The following is a 19,121-nucleotide window of genomic DNA, read 5'->3' on the forward strand; positions in this document are numbered from 1 at the left end:
AGTGGTGTGATTCTCTCCATGTGCTAAGGCTTGACAACCAGGGAGATGACTAGTATAAGTCCCAGAGTCCCAAAGCCCAAGAACCAGGAGCTCTGATATCTGAGGGCAGGTTAAGATGTTTCAAGAAGCAATAGAATTCACTATTTCTCCAATGTTTTGTTCTATCTGAGCCCTCAATGATTTGGATGATGTCCACCCACATTGGTGAGGGTGGATCTTTGTCTACTGATTCAAATGCTAATCTCTTCCAGAAACGTTTCCATAGACACACACAGAAATAATGTTTTATCAGCTATCTGGGCATCCCTTAGCCCTGTCAATTTAATACATAATCAACCATCACAAAAGCATGAGGGGAAAAAAAAAAAAAAAAGCTTTAAACATTAAAAGAGATGTGTTGTCTTGAATTATATTTTTTCAAGTTTTTGAAAGATGCAGCCCACCCAATTCACTGGGGATGCTATCAGTAGTGAAACTAATGACTATATTACATCATACATGCTTTAGAAAAGGGATTCAGGATTGGAATTCAAATGGGTCCAAGTCTTAATACAGCTCTTTTCTATTATACAATCCTACCTCTAGCTCTGGCTAACTATGTTGAAACTAGGATAGTAAGTTTCTTTATTATTTAAAATTTCTGTTTCAGAAATTTGTTCTAAATCAGATTAATATTATTCTGTTTCATTATTCATATTCATTCAACAAATATTTTCAGAGAATCAGTTATATGCAGAAGCTGTACTAGTTAGCACATCAAAAATATAACTAGAAATTTTGTTGAAAGGATGAATATTTTCTTGGCTTCTTCATTGTCCTCATAGGACCTGAGATGCCTTCCGTTTCTTTCATCCAGCCTGCCCTAGGTTTTACAATTTTTCTATATTAAATCAATAATCCCTTACAATTCTTGACCTCAATTTAGTCACCATTCCTGACAGATTATTCAGTAAGTCTTTTAATGTATACACATCTTATTCTCATAAGCTTCATTTTCCACTTTCTTACACTCTAATATTCACTTCAATTTCTTATTTCCTGCCTGTGCTGCTGCCTTGGGGACACTGGGAAAAACACTTTAATTTATAAATGTTATCTTCAACTAATTTGTTCCAATTGTATCACTATCTCCATAGAAAATTCCAGTGGCATTGTATTCTTATATTAATGGTATTTCTTCTCTCTCCTTATAAGAACCCTGTATAATAGATACCCAGGTGACCACTAGAATAGTATTGCAAAAGTTGTTTTGGTTACCTATTTTTTACTATCTGAATTGAAGTTTTTAAAAAACAGTGAAGAAATGAAGACTAGGGTGCGAAGCTACTATATACCCAGCTGAAGAAAAGTAAAGACAGTGATCTCATCCTAACTTAAACATGTTTAATTTGGAAAGCCCCTGATTCAGTGACAGATAGTATTAATAAAAATGAAATACCTGGATGTATGCTTCATGGTTCTTCACTAAATAGTGGATTATCTATAAGCAAAAAAGTTGAATTCATTTGTTATTAAAAATAGTTTAATAAAGAATTCATGTAACAATCCAGTATTTGTTTTAGCTTGAAATAATAGTCCTGAGATGCTTTGTAAGAAGAAAATGTCATGGCTCACTAAGGATACTTTACCTTGGTGTGTCAATGTCTCACTTATTGTAAAGTATTAGGCTAAGTCACATAGAATTACTGATATTTGACTATTTTTGATCTATGAAAACGGGAATTTCACACAGTTCAAAGTATACCAAAAGGCTTTGCTCATTTTTAACTATTGACAACCTACAAAACATCAACTTCTTATGGTTCAACTAATACTTAAATAAAAGCCAAGTCTCATTAAGCATTTGCAATATGCCATTTTCTAGACTAAACATTCTTTATAGACAATTGCATTTAATTTTCACAATTGTTTTAAAATGTGATCATCATCCTCATGCTACAGATAAGAACATTAACTTTAGAAAATGCATTTGTGTCATAGAACTATGGATGTTAAAGGTGCATCTGGTGAAACTTTTAAAGGAAATAATGGACATGTTTTCGACACTGGAGGAAAGGTGATCCTTGTTATAAACTGGCAGAAAACACGGGTGAACTATGTTCTAATGTTGAAATATTAGGGTGGAAGAGAGAATAAACTGTTGTGGATTGAATTGTGTACCTAAAATGATATGTTGAAGCCCTAACCCCCAGTATCTATGGATGTGACCTTCTTTGGAAATAGGGCCTCTAAAGATATAATTGGTTAAGATGAGGTCATATTGAACTAACTGAACCTTAAACTCAGTATAACTGGCATCCTGATGAGAAAAGAGGACACACAGAGACAGAGGAGACATAAGGAAGAATACCCTGTAAAGATGGAGACAGAGATTGCTGTTACACTGTCTCATGCTAAGGAACCCAAGGATTGCTAGTTACCATTGGAGCTAGGAGGAAAATGTGGAACAGATTCTTTCTCAGAGGCCCCCCAAGAGGCAAGCAGCATTGCTGACACCTTGATTTTTGACTTCTGGCTTCCAGAACTATTAGAGAATACTTTTCCATGGGTTTAAGCTATCCAGTTTTGTTAATTTGTCATGGCAGCCCTGGGAAACTAATTCAGAGAGACAAGTAAAAGCTCAGCCATCTAGGAGGTAGTAGAGACAGGATTCAACCCAAACAGACTGATTCCAGAGCTCATGCTATAAATCACAATGAACTACTGTCTCTATAATCACATCCATTATCTTATTTTTATCACATTCTATTAGGCAGGCATTAAGGGTTATATTTTATAGATGGGGACACTGAATCTCAGGAAATGAGACAACTTGTTAGCCAGTGGCAATACAAGCATTTCAACCCAAATAAAGTTATTTCCATAAACGTTCCATTAAAAACCCAACCCACATTTGGTAATCATCCCCCACAAAACTGTATTTATAACAAGAGTATTTCAATAGAGTGTTAATTTCTCTAGTAGCTTCTGGATTCATATGCATGTTCTGCATTCCTGGGGAAGATTTGAGAACTAAATCTATTATTCACCACCTCTGTATACCTTCGTAGCTGAGATTTATGAGACCCCTTCTAGTCTTCTTTCATGGGAATGAATCCCAAGCTGGTGTTCTGCAGAACTATTAGCTCTGCAACTATTGCCACATTAAAAACTTACTCTTGGCCAGGCACGGTGGCTCACACCTGTAATCCTAGCACTTTGGGAGGTCAAGGCGGGCGGATCACGAGGTTAGGAGATTGAGACCATCCTGGCTAACATGGTGAAACCCCATCTCTACTAAAAATACAGTGGCCTAGATCACGCCACGGTACTTCATCCAGCCTGGGCAACAGAGTGAGACTCCATCTCAAAAAAAATTAAAAAGCTTACTCTTTTGCCTTTCAGAACTCCTTAAACATCTATAGTAGTAGATGGCCCCAAACAACTGAAGAAAGTTTGCGATTTTCAGATGCAGCTAGGAAAAGCCTGCTCCTTTCAATTGTTCCACAGAGCACAACTCAACCAAAATTAGAAGAGATTTGAACAAGTTTTGAGAATAGAAATATAGAAGATTAGATAATTTTTCAGAACATAGGCACACACACCTCACTTCTGTTTGCATTGTTTTGAGACAGAGTCTCGCTCTGTCGCCCAGGCTGGAGTGCAGCAGTGCTATGGCAGCTCACTGTAAGCTCCACCTCCCAGGTTCACGCCATTGTCCTGCCTCAGCCTCCCCAGTAGCTGAGACTACAGGTGCCCATCACTACGCCTGGCTATTTTTTTTTTTTTTTTCTGTATTTTTAGTAGAGACGGAGATTTCACCATGTTAGCAGGATGGTCTTGATCTCCTGACCTCGTGATCTGCCTCCCTCAGCCTCCCTAAGTGCTGGGATTACAGGCGTGAGCCACCACGCCCAGCCTCCCACCCTATTGATGTTGGATTTGACCATGTGACTTGCTTTGGCCAGTGAGACTTTTAGTGGGCATGTCACAAGCAGAGGTCTAAATTGTAATCTGAACTGGAGCTTGCTGCCTTGTTTCTTTGTTATTGCCAAGGAAAGAATAGCCCAGTGGTTCCAAAGAAAGGACAATGAGTAAACTCAGCTATGCCCAGCCTAGATTGTCTTAGCCCCCACCAACCTGCAGATGAATAATGGATAAATGTTATCATGTGCCATAATATTTTTGTGGTTGATAATTACCATTGCACTATTGCAGTAATAGCAGCCTGATATAATACATAAATGTTTTAATATTATTCTTTAGAGAGCTATATTATAATTAAAAAAAAAAAACCTAGTCTTCCAAATGATTATTTTTCCCCTGCCTCTGAATAACCTTGAACAACTGAACCTTTCTTTTATTGCTGCATGCTTATGTTTTATTTGGTCTCCGTTTTCTGAAAGGCAGCATGACAAGAGATAAATTCACTGGGAAGAATAAAATGAATCCATTTCATAAACAGCTGCAAAGTCCCAGAAGAATCACTATGTAACCCTGCATGGTCACTTTGGTTATAAGAGGAGCCTCCCCTAAGGTAAGATTCAAGCCCTGGATATACTGACTAGGGTGCCAGGACTTTCTGTAAAGCACTATTGTCTTAATTGCTCAGTATTTGTTAAATTTGTGAAAAATATTATTATGTATGTTTGCATGCTTCAGGATTACTTTTCATTTATTAAACAGTTATAGAAAAATACAATTGCTTATTTCATGTAACCTGAAATATTTCTTCAGACTTCCAGTATGATGTTCAGAGAAATTAAATTATAAAATAAAAGATTGCTGCCACATGTTACCTATGGGGAAATCTCTCATATTAATGAATTCCACTTGTATGCTTAAAAGTTAGCTAAACAGGCTGAGCGCAATGGCTCACACCTATAATCCTAGCACTTTGGGAGGCCAAGGCGGGTGAATCACCTGAGGTCAGAAGTTGGAGACCAGCTTGACCAACATGGAGAAACTCTGTCTCTACTAAAAATACAAAATTAGCTGGGCATGGTGGCGCATGCCTGTAATTCCAGCTACTTGTGAGGCTGAGGAAGAATTGCTTGAACCCAGGAGGCAGAGGTTGCGGTGAGTCGAGATTGTGCCATTGTACTCCAGCCTGGGCAACAAGAGCAAAACTCCGTCTTCGAAAAAAAAGTTAGCTAAACAGACCATGATTATACTGACAGAATTGTCTCTATCTGGATGTTTTACTAAAATAATCTAAAATCTAGAAATTTTACACTATTCCTCAGGAGTCTTTCATATAAAATTAAACTTTCATAAAATAGCAATTCTTTACTTGGAAATTCTAAGTTTTCATATCTTTGGGATTTTTTTCAAATTTGCAAACATGGGTAAACAATGGTCAATAGCAATGAATTCCAATGATTTAAGCATAAATTCACACAATATTTATACAAAACAAACAGATTAAATACCAAGAACAAACGGAGCTATTTTATGAGAATGAGTGTACATTTATTGCAAAACACTTACTCTAAAGAAAACACTTAACAAATTACCTAGAGGAGAGGTTTTCCTAGTCCACCCAATTATTCAAATGAATGGGAAGGGTGCAGTATTCGAAGTATGATTAATATAACAAGAATAGTTACAACAGAAGCCACTTTACCTGACTGCAGATCAGAATACCCTGGAAAATAAATAACGTGCAAATATACTTGAAAATACAATTCTTTTGAAACTACTTCTATAAAATGTGTGTTACAAGTGTGACCAAAAGACAGTCGCTTTGCCCATAACTAGTTAAGAATAAAACAGTAGAAATGGGTAGAGAAGAGGGAAGAATTGAGCTCTGTCCTTTGAAAAGGTATACTACATTACTCTGTTCTTTCTTTCCCTGGACATTTAGGTTCAGTAGCCCACTTATCAGTAAAACAACTTCATATACAGAAGGAGCCTGACATTCAGGCTGGTGGAGAGGGGAGAGCCTGGAACAGGCACTCAAAGACCTCAGTTCTGAAATGGCCCTGCCCCTGGCCAGTGGTGAGTGCTTGGAAAGGGTTATTTCACACCTGAAGGCTAGGTGAAATGTGTTCCCCACTTTCAGATAGTAGAAGCACTTGGCATGTGGAAGTTCTCCATCGTATCAAACATAGATCTAACTTAAAGACTATACCCTCCAAAAATGATCATGACTCAATATATCCAATATTGCTGCGATCTATGGTGCTTTGTTCCCTAAAGTATTACGAGGAAGAACTGGCCAGAACTTAAGACAGTGAGTTCCAAATCAGTTTTCTTTTAAAATTGATTTGTTTCATTCCTCAGCCTTTTAGTTAAGATCCAGTGTAGAATCTGTTATTTTCATTTTGAAATTGATTTCTTTCCTATCCTCTACCCCCCACCAAAAAAAAAGTCTGCAACAGTGATTCTCAAGCTTTAGTGAACCTCATTCCTGTTATACTTATTAAAAATACATACCTAAGACTCATATTACAGGAATTATGATTCCACAGGATTTGAGAGGAAACCAATAAGCTGCATTTTGAAAAATTACTCATAGTAACTTGGAGGCAGATGATAGTCTGTGAACCACCCTTTTCTTCTCACCCCATATGCCACCCTCCAGCCTGGAGGAATAAATAATGAATCATTAAATGGGTTACCATTGGATGGTGTAATCACAGATCATTTTCCTTATCCATATTTTCTACATTAATTTGTATTATTTGAGCAATCAAATAATCAATCACAAAGGATTTTGAAAAGAAAATTGTTTTAAGAACTCATATGGTAGATCCCATCCTGTAAACAAGAGAACACTCTTGTATGTAATACTGTAGCAGACAGTGGCTGAGAGTTTAGTCATATAACTCAAGACAGTCGAATTCAGTCCTGGCCTTAGAAAGTTTTCAAAGAAAGGAATTTTGCAATGAAAAGGATATTGTGAACTAAAAAAGGAGGAGGAGGCAGTAGCTGAAGATTAGTAAGAAAAATGTCAGTATTGTTGTCACTAAATGAAATTTCAATTTTTCTCTAATTTCACTTTTTCTTTAAAAGTATCTTTTCACACTTTAAAATAAAGTCTTCAATTCTTGAAAAAAAAATATATTTGCCTACTCTTCATTCCCTCACTATTCCACTTTATTCTTACATTTTCCTCTCAGACACCAGTTAAGCAATCTCAGAAACCTGCATCCGAAGTGGAAAATGATAGCTTACAGCCATTTCAAAAAGGAACTCTATTTTTGTTTCACAGCTCTCAATTCAACTTTCCCAGATCAGCTACTTTTTAAGTGTGCAACAGACCATTTGCCTCCTAAGGAAAGAATTGTGCTACATTCGCTTGTCCTCCAGAAAAGCACAGAAATGGTATGGAACAGTTGGGTGTGGTGCTCTTTCTTCTTCACTGCTATGTACTCTGTGGCATACCCTAACAGAAACAAGCCATGTTCAGGCATGATACGGAACGGACCACTCACCTTTTCTAGGCACAGCTTTCATGATATTCCTTTCACTTGAGGTCCATCAGTTCAACTCTATAACCCTAAAAACATATGGAAGGTTTATTTTAACTTGCAGCTTCAGAAAATAAAAGGCATGTGGGAAGAAATAAAGCAATACTTTGGGATGACTTATGCATATTTTATTAAACATTGACATTTAAAATTAAATGTCTATAGCAAAAAATATACACAGCTGGTGAGTCTGAGTCTTCTGTTGTCAATATTACCCCACAAGGACATTGGCAAAAGTCTACATCTTTGGCAGCCTTAAAAAAAGTAAAGCGACTGAGGCTTCTTTTTCTGTCATCATTCGAACTGTATGCAATACATAATTGTCTTCTGTATTCAGATGCTGTCCTCATACAATTCCACATCAGTCCATGCTAGATTGGTCTGTGCCTTAGATCAGGACTAATACACATGCCATAAAAATCTGCAGCCTCTGCTCACATTATTCAAAGTCCAGACTTCAAAGACAGAGTTTTTATCAATTTGAGAAAATACAGGTTAATACAAAACCTGTAAGTGCAATTCGTGCCCACTTTTACAAATAGGTCTGTTGCAACTGCCTGTAAATAGCCTGTGTTTCACTTCCACAAAATGTTTTCTAAGCTCTTAGAGGACTTTGAGAGACTGCCATGGCTCCTGTTATGAAAGCATAACTCTTAGGCCGAAGGCTACTTGAAAAACTGTTTTCTTGTACTCTGAAATCATTTCGCATGTTGTATCATACATTTTTCTACACCCTCGTTGCAGTGACTATAACTAGGGAAAAAATGTGTATTAATTCTTCTCCTGACTTTTGGCTATATGTCTTAGCTTGGGTTCCAAAAGGAAGCAGAGCTTGAGACTAGAGCTTGCAAGCAAAGACTTTATTTTGGGAAATGATCCCAAGGAATAGACGTTGGGACTAGGACTTGGAGAAAGAAGGAAAGTCAACCCAAAGATGACTTATCAGGTTAGTCACTGCTGTCATTAATGGGGATTCTGTCTCACTGGAGACCCTTAACGAGCTATGTAAAATAAGCTTTAGAGCTTTCCAGTCGAAGGACAAAAGAGAATATTTATCTGGTAGTTTCCGTCTGTTATTAGTCAAGGGTTTCTTCTTTGAAATAGAAATGATTCTGAGAATAAGAACTTATTAAGCTTTTAAGATACCAATGACAATGACAATTGTGGTGATGGTGATGATCATGATCATGATAATAATATCCAACATTACCTATTATTGACTCTGTTTCAGGAATTGTATAAATCATTTAATTCGCATTTTTTCATTAGGTTCTTGTGATGGTTAATTTTATGTGTCAATTTGACTGGACCCCCAGTTATCTGGACATTTGGCCAAACATGATACTGAGTGTTTCTGTGAGGGTGCTTCTGGATGAGATTCACATTTGAGGCCCACTCCCATGTGTGTGAGCCTCATCCAATCACTTAAAGACTGAATCAATCAAAAAGACAGAGGTAACTCCTCTTGAACAGGGGCATCAGTCCTTTCTGGCCTGCAGACTTGAACTGAAACATTGGTTCTTCTTGAGTCTTGAACCTTTTGGGGAACTTTATACCATTGGCTTTCCTGATTGGATACAGATTCAGAAAGAAAGGGACTATACATTTTCTCTCCTGGGTCTCCGGTTTACCAATGCCAATTGCAGATCTCAGAACTTCTCAGTCTTCATAAACATGTGAACCAATTCTTTATAACAAATGTACGTGTGTGTTTTATTGGTTCTATTTCTCTGAAGAACCCTAACTAATACAGTCCTTGTGTTAACCCCATGAAGTCAGTAAAACAGGTAATCTCCATTTTACATGAGAGAACACTGAGGCACAGAGTGTTAAGCATACCAAATAGCACAGCAAGTAGGTGACAAAGTTGTCTCTGATTTCAAAACTACCCATAACATAAAAATCTTTTCTTTACAATTATTTCACACAATAGTGTTAATAGGAGGTAGAGTGAAAAAATATGTGTTCAGATGTTTCATAAATGTTAGACTGAAAAAAGTTAAACAGGTCTCTTTAAGATTTCCTAGACTGTATAATATTTTACATGGTAAATCTCCAACAGAGTGATATGTATTATTTTTCTAACATGTTTAATCTTATAAAACTCTTTAGTAGTATATGTTAATATATTAGAATTCCTTAGATCATAAATTGAAAAGTGTTTGATAGTCATTTTTTTTTTTTTTTTTGAGAAGTATCTTGTAAGTGTTACTCAGTAGGAAAATCTATCCAATTGAGGAAGTGAAAAGTATTGGGCTTTATTAGAATGTGAAACATGATGAGTTCATGGGAGAATTTGGGAAACAAAGGCAAGAAAAAGAGAAAACAGAAGACAATTTATATTCTTTCATCCACTATAGTGGGATAAACAGATCTTAAGTTTGACTAAATAGAATGGTCTACGGAGATTATACTCCATAACCAGTGCTTCCAGTTGACCCAGTTTGGGGAGCATCTACCAGTTAGATGAATGGCATCTACCTAATTCTATTCATATTATAGCAATGAAAATGCTAAAAAAGAACTAAACAGTATATAGGGACATGATAACACATTGCCTAGATCTACCTTGAGAAAAACTGTGGAAGGAAGAAAGTTTGAGACAAGTTTGCCCACGAAGGATGGAACCCCAGAGTGGCCTTGAGTTACAAATCAAGGTGATTTTACTAAGCCTATGATATCATGAACTCGTTGGGGTAGTACAGCTCTACAGACTTTCCTCATGACATAATCACAGTCAATATGTATAAACAAGCATAACCATAAATCTTCAACTTATCTTACTAATGACCATGTGATATGGGGAAAACTGCCAGTCTGGGAGATGATACAGCTTATCTTCCTGTAGATTTTGTACATTTCTTTGGATTTTTAACATTAGATGCCTGTGCAGTTTACTTTCCTGGCCCTTTGCTGGCATCATTCTTGGTCAGACCCAGTCAAGGGGTTAGAATAAAGAGTAGAAGTCAACATCATCAGCAAAACTATTTCCAACCATGAAAGTTGCCACAGATAGACCAAGAGTTCCATCTTTTGAAGAAAATGACAGGAATTAGAAGTAAATAGTGTTCAGAAAAGGAGACTTAGTCTTTCAATTAAAATAATTTGAGTACAGAAAGCACTATAATGACCTGACATCTTAGAAATGTTAAACCATACTGAGCACGGCACTTATTCTGAGAAGAAACCATCATCACATTGATTCTGAGAGACATATAAATCACATAAATAAAACATTTTATAAATTCAATAACTTATCAATGGCATATCTTCATTAGTAAGAAATTTTAAAAGCCACAATTACGTGGCATGCTTAAAAAGGTTGGGATTTTAAAAACAGGCTTCTGTTCTAGGATCTACCATGGCCAACAATAGAATCTCGTAGCGCTTGATTGAATAAGTATATTTGATAAAACCATCAAAATTATTTCTGTGGAACTCACCAACTTCTGTATTTCAGGCATCACTCTGCCGGATTTATAGTATGGCTTAGCAAAAAATTCTGTCTCTCGTCACACATAACCAAAGTAAGGAAAGGAGAAAAAGTACATCTAGGGAGAGGCTTCCAGTCACACCCTTTCCAATTAGTTCCTAGATCAAACAGGTGAAACCAGAAAGACATTCTCCATGAAAGATAAGCAACGTAATGGCCGCAATCAAAGATAAGGTTTGGTTTAAAAAGTTATTAAACTAAATAACTCATAAATGTCTATATTAATGGGAGACACAGGGGAAGATAGCTGGCATCCAAATAGATTATGAGAAAGACAGGGAGAGGAGATGCTTCAGTCACAAAGAGGGAAGAAAGTGAGAGAAAAAATTAAACTGATAGCATTTTTCTCCAGATTCCATTTGACAGCCTAAATTTCTAAAGCAGTATACATTTCTTCTAGGCCTGTGACCTCATTTTGAGGCTTTCCAGAGGTATCTTAATATAAGAACTTTTTAATTTTCAAAATATCTCACTTCCCAGGTAAGCAGAAATGTTTTCACTAGCGGAGGATCAAATAAAAGGGGACCGCAATTTAGCTATCTAATCACATGATCAGAGATCTCTGCTCCTGACCTGGGATGCCTATAACAGAAGGAAGAATTCAATCCTAAGGATTCCCAGGTCAAACCCATTATTTAAATGTTGAGTGTCCTAATATGAGTGCACAAATGGGAAAAGGATTATATTTTACTTCTCAGAAGACTAGCTGGTGACATGGAAAGGCTAAAACAAGAGCCTTAAGCTTCACTCAAATTTTTCCTCTGTTTTGTCCAAACGGATGAGAAGTATTTAAATTATCCCAAAACTATGGCTTAGCTTAACAGAGCTAAAAGCGATTAAAAGTAAATAATTTTAATCACATCACAAAAATCCCTATGCCATATACCACCAGCCAATACCCACCTTTAATTGGGGTCATTACACAAGGTCAAAGCATTTTTAGATTTTTTTTTTAATACTTTAAGTTCTAGGGTACATGTACACAATGTGCAGGTTTGTTACATATGTATACATGTGCCATGTTGGTGTGCTGCACCCATTAACTCATCATTTACATTAGGTATATCTCCTAATGCTATCCCTCCCCACTCCACAACAGGCCCCGGTGTGTGATGTTTCCCACCCTGTGTCCAAGTGTTCTCATTGTTCAATTCCCACCTATTAGTGAGAACACGCAGTGTTTGATTTTCTGTTCTTGCGATAGTTTGCTGAGAATGATGGTTTCTAGCTGCATCCATGTCCCTACAAAGGACATGAACTCATCCTTAAATAAATATATTATCCTGGGATGCAAGGCTGGTTCAACATTCGCAAATCAATAAACGTAATCCAGCATATAAACAGAACCAAAGACAAGAACCACATCATTATCTCAATAGATGCAGAAAAGGCTTTTGACAAAATTCAACAGCCGTTCATGCTAAAAACACTTAATAAATTCGGTATTGATGGAACCTATCTCAAAATAATAAGAGCTATTTATGATAAACCCACAGCTAATATCATACTGAATGGGCAAAAACTGGAAAAATTCCCTTTGAAAACTGGCACAAGACAGGGATGCCCTCTCTCACCACTCCTATTCAACATAGTGTTGGAAGTTCTGGCTAGGGCAATCAGGCAAGAGAAAGAAATCAAGGGTATTCAGTTAGGAAAAGAAGAAGTCAAATTCTCCCTGTTTGCAGATGACATGATTGTGTATTTAGAAAACCCCATCGTCTCAGCCCAAAATCTCCTTAAGCTGATAAGCAACTTCAGCAAAGTCTCAGGATACAAAATTAATGTGCAAAAATCACAAGCATTCTTATACACCAGTAACAGACAAGCAGAGAGCCAAATCAGGAATGAACTTCCATTCACAATTGCTTCAAAGAGAATAAAATACCTAGGAATCCAACTTACAAGGGATGTAAAGGACCTCTTCAAGGAGAACTACAAACAACTGCTCAGTGAAATCAAAGAGGACACAAACAAATGCAAGAACATACCATGCTCATGGATAGGAAGAATCAATATCGTGAAAATGGCCATACTGCCCAAGGTTATTTATAGATTCAATACCATCCCCATCAAGCTACCAATGAGTTTCTTCACAGAATTGGAAAAAACTGCTTTAAAGTTCATATGGAACCAAAAAAGAGCCCGCATTGCCAAGACAATTCTAAGTCAAAAGGACAAAGGTGGAGGCGTCACGCTACCTGACTTCAAACTATACTACAAGGTTACAGTAACCAAAACAGCATGGTACTGGTACCAAAACAGAGATATAGACCAATGGAACAGAACAGAGTCCTCAGAAATAATACCACACATCTACAGCCATCTGATCTTTGACAAACCTGAGAGAAACAAGAAATGGGGAAAGGATTCCCTATTTAATAAATGGTGCTGGGAAAATTGGCTAGCCATAAGTAGAAAGCTGAAACTGGATCCTTTCCTTACTCCTTATATGAAGATTAATTCAAGATGGATTAGAGACTTAAATGTTAGACCTAATACCATAAAAACCCTAGAAGAAAATCTAGGTAGTACCATTCAGGACATAGGCATGGGCAAAGACTTCATGTCTAAAACACCAAAAGCAACGGCAGCAAAAGCCAAAATTGACTAATGGGATCTAATTAAACTAAAGAGCTTCTGCACAGCAAAAGAAACTACCATCAGAGTGAACAGGCAACCTACAGAATGGGAGAACATTTTTGCAATCTACTCATCTGACAAAGGGCTAATATCCAAAATCTACAAAGAACTCAAACAAATATACAAGAAAAAAACAAACAACCCCATTAAAAAGTGGGGAAAGGATATGAACAGACATTTCTCAAAAGAAGACATTCATACAGCCAACAGACACATGAATAAATGCTCATCATCACTGGCCATCAGAGAAATGCAAATCAAAACCACAATGAGATACCATCTCACACCAGTTAGAAAGGCAATCATTAAAAAGTCAGGAAACAACTTGTATTGGAGAGGATGTGGAGAAATAGGAACACTTTTACACTGTTGGTGGGATTGTAAACTAGTTCGACCATTATGGAAAACAGTATGGCGATTCCTCAAGGATCTAGAACTAGATGTACCATATGACCCAGCCATCCCACTACTGGGTATATACCCAAAGGATTATAAATTATTCTACTACAAAGACACATGCACACGTATGTTTATTGCGGCACTATTCACAATAGCAAAGACTTGGAATCAACCCAAATGTCCATCAGTGACAGACTGGATTAAGAAAATGTGGCACATATACACCATGGAATACTATGCAGCCATAAAAAAGGATGAGTTTGCGTCCTTTGTAGGGACATGGATGCAGCTGGAAACCATCATTCTTAGCAAACTATCACAAGAAGAGAAAACCAAACACCGCATGTTCTCACTCATAGGTGGGAACTGAACAATGAGCTCACTTGGACTCGGGAAGGGGAACATCACACACTGGGGCCTATCATGGGGAGGGGGAAGGGGGGAGGGATTGCACTGGGGAGTTATGCATGATATAAATGATGAATTGATGGGTGCTGACGAGTTGATGGGTGCAGCACACCAACATGGCACAAGTATACATATGTAACAAACCTGCACGTTATGCACATGTACCCTAGAACTTAAAGTATAATAAAAAAAATTTAAAAATAAATAAATAAATGTATTATCTGGAAAGGATAAAAATGTACACCCTAGCTTGCATTCTATTATAATAATGTGTTTCATACTGAATTCATTGCAAAAGTTTGTTTCTGAAAGATTTCTCCAAGCTTTTAATATGCAAATGAGCAATGTGATAGGAATAGTATGCAGGATTTCATAAACATTTTGCCAAGGAACACGCCCCCCATCCCACCACCACCATTAAGTTAAATCTGGAGGAACACTCTATTACATCCACTAAAATCTCAGTATAGGTTGGGAAATGATGAGTTATCAGATACTCTCATCTAACAGAAAACAGGGTCCTAGGATCAGTGGGACCCAGCCGGGAGCAGACCCGAGAGGAATACAGCTGTGACACTTTGGGAAGCCAGGCTTGAGTCAGACGATGCGAGAATGAGGACTAAGGAAGTGTGAAGTGTGGAAAAAGTCTGGGCACAGGGAAAGGAGGCAAAAGAGAATAAGACAACCCAAAGGTTTTAACTTTGTCTACTGCAGAATTTTGCGTAGGCAGGTGCTATTCATCTAGGAGGCAAAGCTCACCATGAGCAAATAACTTTGAGTGGCCTTATTAGTTCAGTGCTCTTAATCAATGAAGCAAAGCTTCTAGTCTGACCACACTGGCTGTATCAGGAACACAAGTAATATAAAAGGTTATATAATTTTTATCTCATAGTTTGTTTACAGGATATTAAGCCTGTCTTAGTTAGATAAGGAATTGAGCAAGAGTGTCCTTGGACTGTTTTCAGAAAAACTAGAGTCAGGCTCCTTCCTACAGTCTTTGCCATGCCCCGGCAAGTGCTGCTACTCTGTCTCTTCAAATGTCCAGGGTCCTGTGTCCTGATATTTTCCATGACTTCTAAACCTGTTAAAATATTTTCTTATGAAAGTAACTGCTGAACTGATTTATATTCTGACTTAAAATCCTGCTAAGGATTAACATTTCACCCTTCTCAGGGCAAGTTGCGCATTCATGATTTATACGTATGTTCAGAGAGAGGTGTCCTTTTCTCAGGCTCCATAATGACAGGGGGGTGATTTCCCTTCCAAGGCAGACAGTGAGAATTCCTTCTCTTCTCTGAGGATTCCTTCTCATTATTTTTAGGGGGAAACATATCCCACTGTTCTCTTTCTGTAATTGTTTAATCCTTTTGATGAATTACCAAAATGTTATTTTCCTTTTTAACATCACCCAGTTGATAGTAGTAGCTATGTCTATTACCGTGTTTGCTCTTTGGAGCTCTAGTAATCTAAAACTCAGTTGAATTACTGCTTCTGAAAACAGCATTTTTCCACTATAGTAAGAAATAACCTTTCTAAAAAAAATTAGTTTTCCATGAAGTATTTGATTTTTACAGTAAAAAACAGGCCAATGAGCTGTGAAAGAAGAAATCTTTCTTGGGGGAAAAAGTAAGGGATTATCAGAGTGATTCTAAACATAAGAGTTGTTTCCATGTGCTTACTCAAATAATATAACAGATAACATCAAGTAATATCATTTTTCAGTAAAGAAAACCAAAAAGAGTAAAGAATCTAAACTTTTCATGTTGGAACTACAATGCAGAATTCAAAACTGACAACAAAAGCCTCTGTTTCTTAGCCTGAAGTGAGATCCTTGTAATGTAAAATAATAAATAAACAAATAAAAATAAAATGTCATCACCATCTTCCCCAGTGTGATCAACAGGACAGTTGTGGTGCTTCAGATGAGTTTACATATCTACCTCTGCAACTGACCAGCTATGTAAGTTTAAGTTAATTAAACAAGAAACTTTAGCTTCAGCTTCCTTGTAAGAAAAATGAGAACACTAATACTTTCTTCAAAGATGTCTTAGGAGGATGAAATGAGATCTGATGTATAAAGAGCTCTTTGTATGGTGTAAAGCACCACTCAGATGCTAGTTAGAGCGAGGGTTGTTTCCAATAAATATAATGCATGCATCCACCAAGTCTCTTTGACCCCAGAAATGTTGTTCAACTTTGTCTGCAACCCATTTCCAAGTCAAAAGCCCTCTCCATGCTTAATCCACATTTCAACCTTCTTTCTTCAGAAGTGTATCTGCTCTGTCATCCTATCAGCTGCATAGAATTTTCAGACTTTCTCCAGTTCCCTCAGGGAATCCAATCACACTCAGAATATCATGAAATGAGTAATTCTACTGAAGATTTCAGGATAACACTGGAGAGATAACTCATCATGTGCTCATTGGCTTCTGCCATCTCCCCAGCTGGGCTCCTGACATGTGAGGCTCCCTGCTGTGAGCAGCCCCACGGCAAGTGGAGCCCATTCTCCCATTACAAATGCTTTCTTAGTGTGCAGTGGTCCCAAGTGCCAGGAAATATAGCTATCACCAGCTCATCCTATGCATATAATGATTAGTAAAATGAGGATGGAACATGACTGAAAATTATAACAGCAAGATTATCCTGTGACGGTACCCACTTTTGCAAATTACTAAAAAATGTGCTCCCTTTAATTTCTGTGCTCAGAAAAATGGAGTCATCCTGCAGTGCAGATTGGAAAGGCAGGAGAGGGGTGCAGTACACCCAAGAGGATATGTGCCTTGTCAGACCTACCCTCTCCTCTGAAAAAAAGGAAAGGGCAGGATAGAGCAGTACCTATTGGTTATGTCCTTGGCTGTCTTCACTAGGCACTATAAGTGCTCCAGCGTCCTTACACTCCATCTTCAAAAGACAAACTTGACTTAGCAACTACCCAGCATCAGAGATCTGGAACCTCTGGGCAACTTCAGTGGATTTGTAACAAGTAATATTTGTTTTGGGGGGTAAGTTTTTGGGGATAACAAAACATGCAGAAAATTGGCCATCCTTTTCAAAAATACAGATGAAATGTATTTGACACTCCTGGAGCTCTAAAGAGTTTTAATATTATTAAAACATATCTATGCTTAATAAAAGAATATCAGAGGCCTTAAAAATTTACCAAAAAAGAAATTTGCATACAAAAATACATATTTGTTCTCCATACCTTCCTAAAAATGTCTTTCCTTTTTTCTTTTATTTTATTATACTTTAAGTTCTGGGTACATGTGCACAACGTGCAGGTTTGTTACATATATATATGCCATGTTGGTTTGCTGCACCCATCAACTCATCATTTACATTAGGTATTTCTCCTAATGCTATCCTTCCCCTGGCCTTCTACCCCACCAAAAGGCCCCAGAGTGCGATGTTCCTGCCCGACCCCCACCGTGTCCATGTGTTCTCATTGTTCAACTCCCACTTTTGAGTGAGAACATGCGGTGTTTGGTTTAATCTTCTTGTGTTACTTTGCTAAGAATGATAGCTTCCAGTTTCATCCATGTTCCTGCAAAGAAAATGAACTCATGTTTCTTTATGGCTGCATAAGAATCCTTCACACCTCTTTAAAGTTAGATTCCTAGGTATTTTATTCTCTTTGAAGCAATTGTGAATGGGAGTTCACTCATTTGACTATCTGTCTATTATTGGTGTATAGGAATGCTTGTGATTTTTGCACATTGATTTTGTATCCTGAGATTTTGCTGAAGTTGCTTATCAGCTTAAGGAGATTTTGGGTTGAGACAATGGGTTTTTTCTAAATATACAATCATGTCATCTGCAAACAGAGACAATTTGACTTCTTCTTTTCCTAATTGAATATCCTTTATTTCTTTCTCCTGCCTAATTGCCCTGGCCAGAACTTCCAACACTATGTTGAATAGGAGTGGTGAGAGAGGGCATCCCTGTCTTGTGCCAGTTTTCAAAGGGAATGCTTCTAGTTTTTGCCCATTCAGTATGATATCTGTGGGTTTGTCATAAATAGCTTTTATTATTTTGAGATATGTTCCATCAATACCTAATTTATTGAGAGCTTTTAGCATGAAAGGTGTTGAATTCTGTCAAAGGCCTTTTCTGCATCTATTGAGATAATCATGTGGTTTTTGTCATTGGTTCTGTTTATGTGATGATTTACTTTTACTGATTTGTATATGTTGAACCAGCCTTGCATCCCAGGGATGAAGCCAACTTGATTGTGGTGGATAAGCTTTTTGATGTGTTACTGGATTCACTTCGCCAGTATTTTATTGAGGATTTTTGCATTGATGTTCATCAGGGATATTGAGTTAAAATTTTTCTTTTTTTGTTGTGTCTCTGCTAGGTTTTGGTATCAGGATGATGCTGGCCTCATAAAATGAGTTAGGGAGGATTTCCTCTTTTTCTATTGATTGGAATAGTTTCAGAATGAATGGTACCAGCTCCTCTTTGTACCTCTGGTAGAATTTGGCTGTGAATCCATCTGGTCCTAGACTTTTATTGGTTGGTAGGCTATTAATTATTGCCTCAATTTCAGAACGTGTTATTAATCTATTCAGAGATTCAACTTCTTCCAGATTTAGTCTTGGGAGGGTGTATGTGTCTAGGAAATTATCCATTTCTTCTAGATTTTTCTAGTTTATTTGTGTAGAGGTCTTTATAGTATTCTCTGATGGTAGTTTGTATTTCTGTGGCATCTGTGGTGATATCCCCTT

Source organism: Piliocolobus tephrosceles, chromosome 4, assembly GCF_002776525.5.
Source record: "Piliocolobus tephrosceles isolate RC106 chromosome 4, ASM277652v3, whole genome shotgun sequence".
Classification (NCBI taxonomy): Eukaryota; Metazoa; Chordata; class Mammalia; order Primates; family Cercopithecidae; genus Piliocolobus; species Piliocolobus tephrosceles.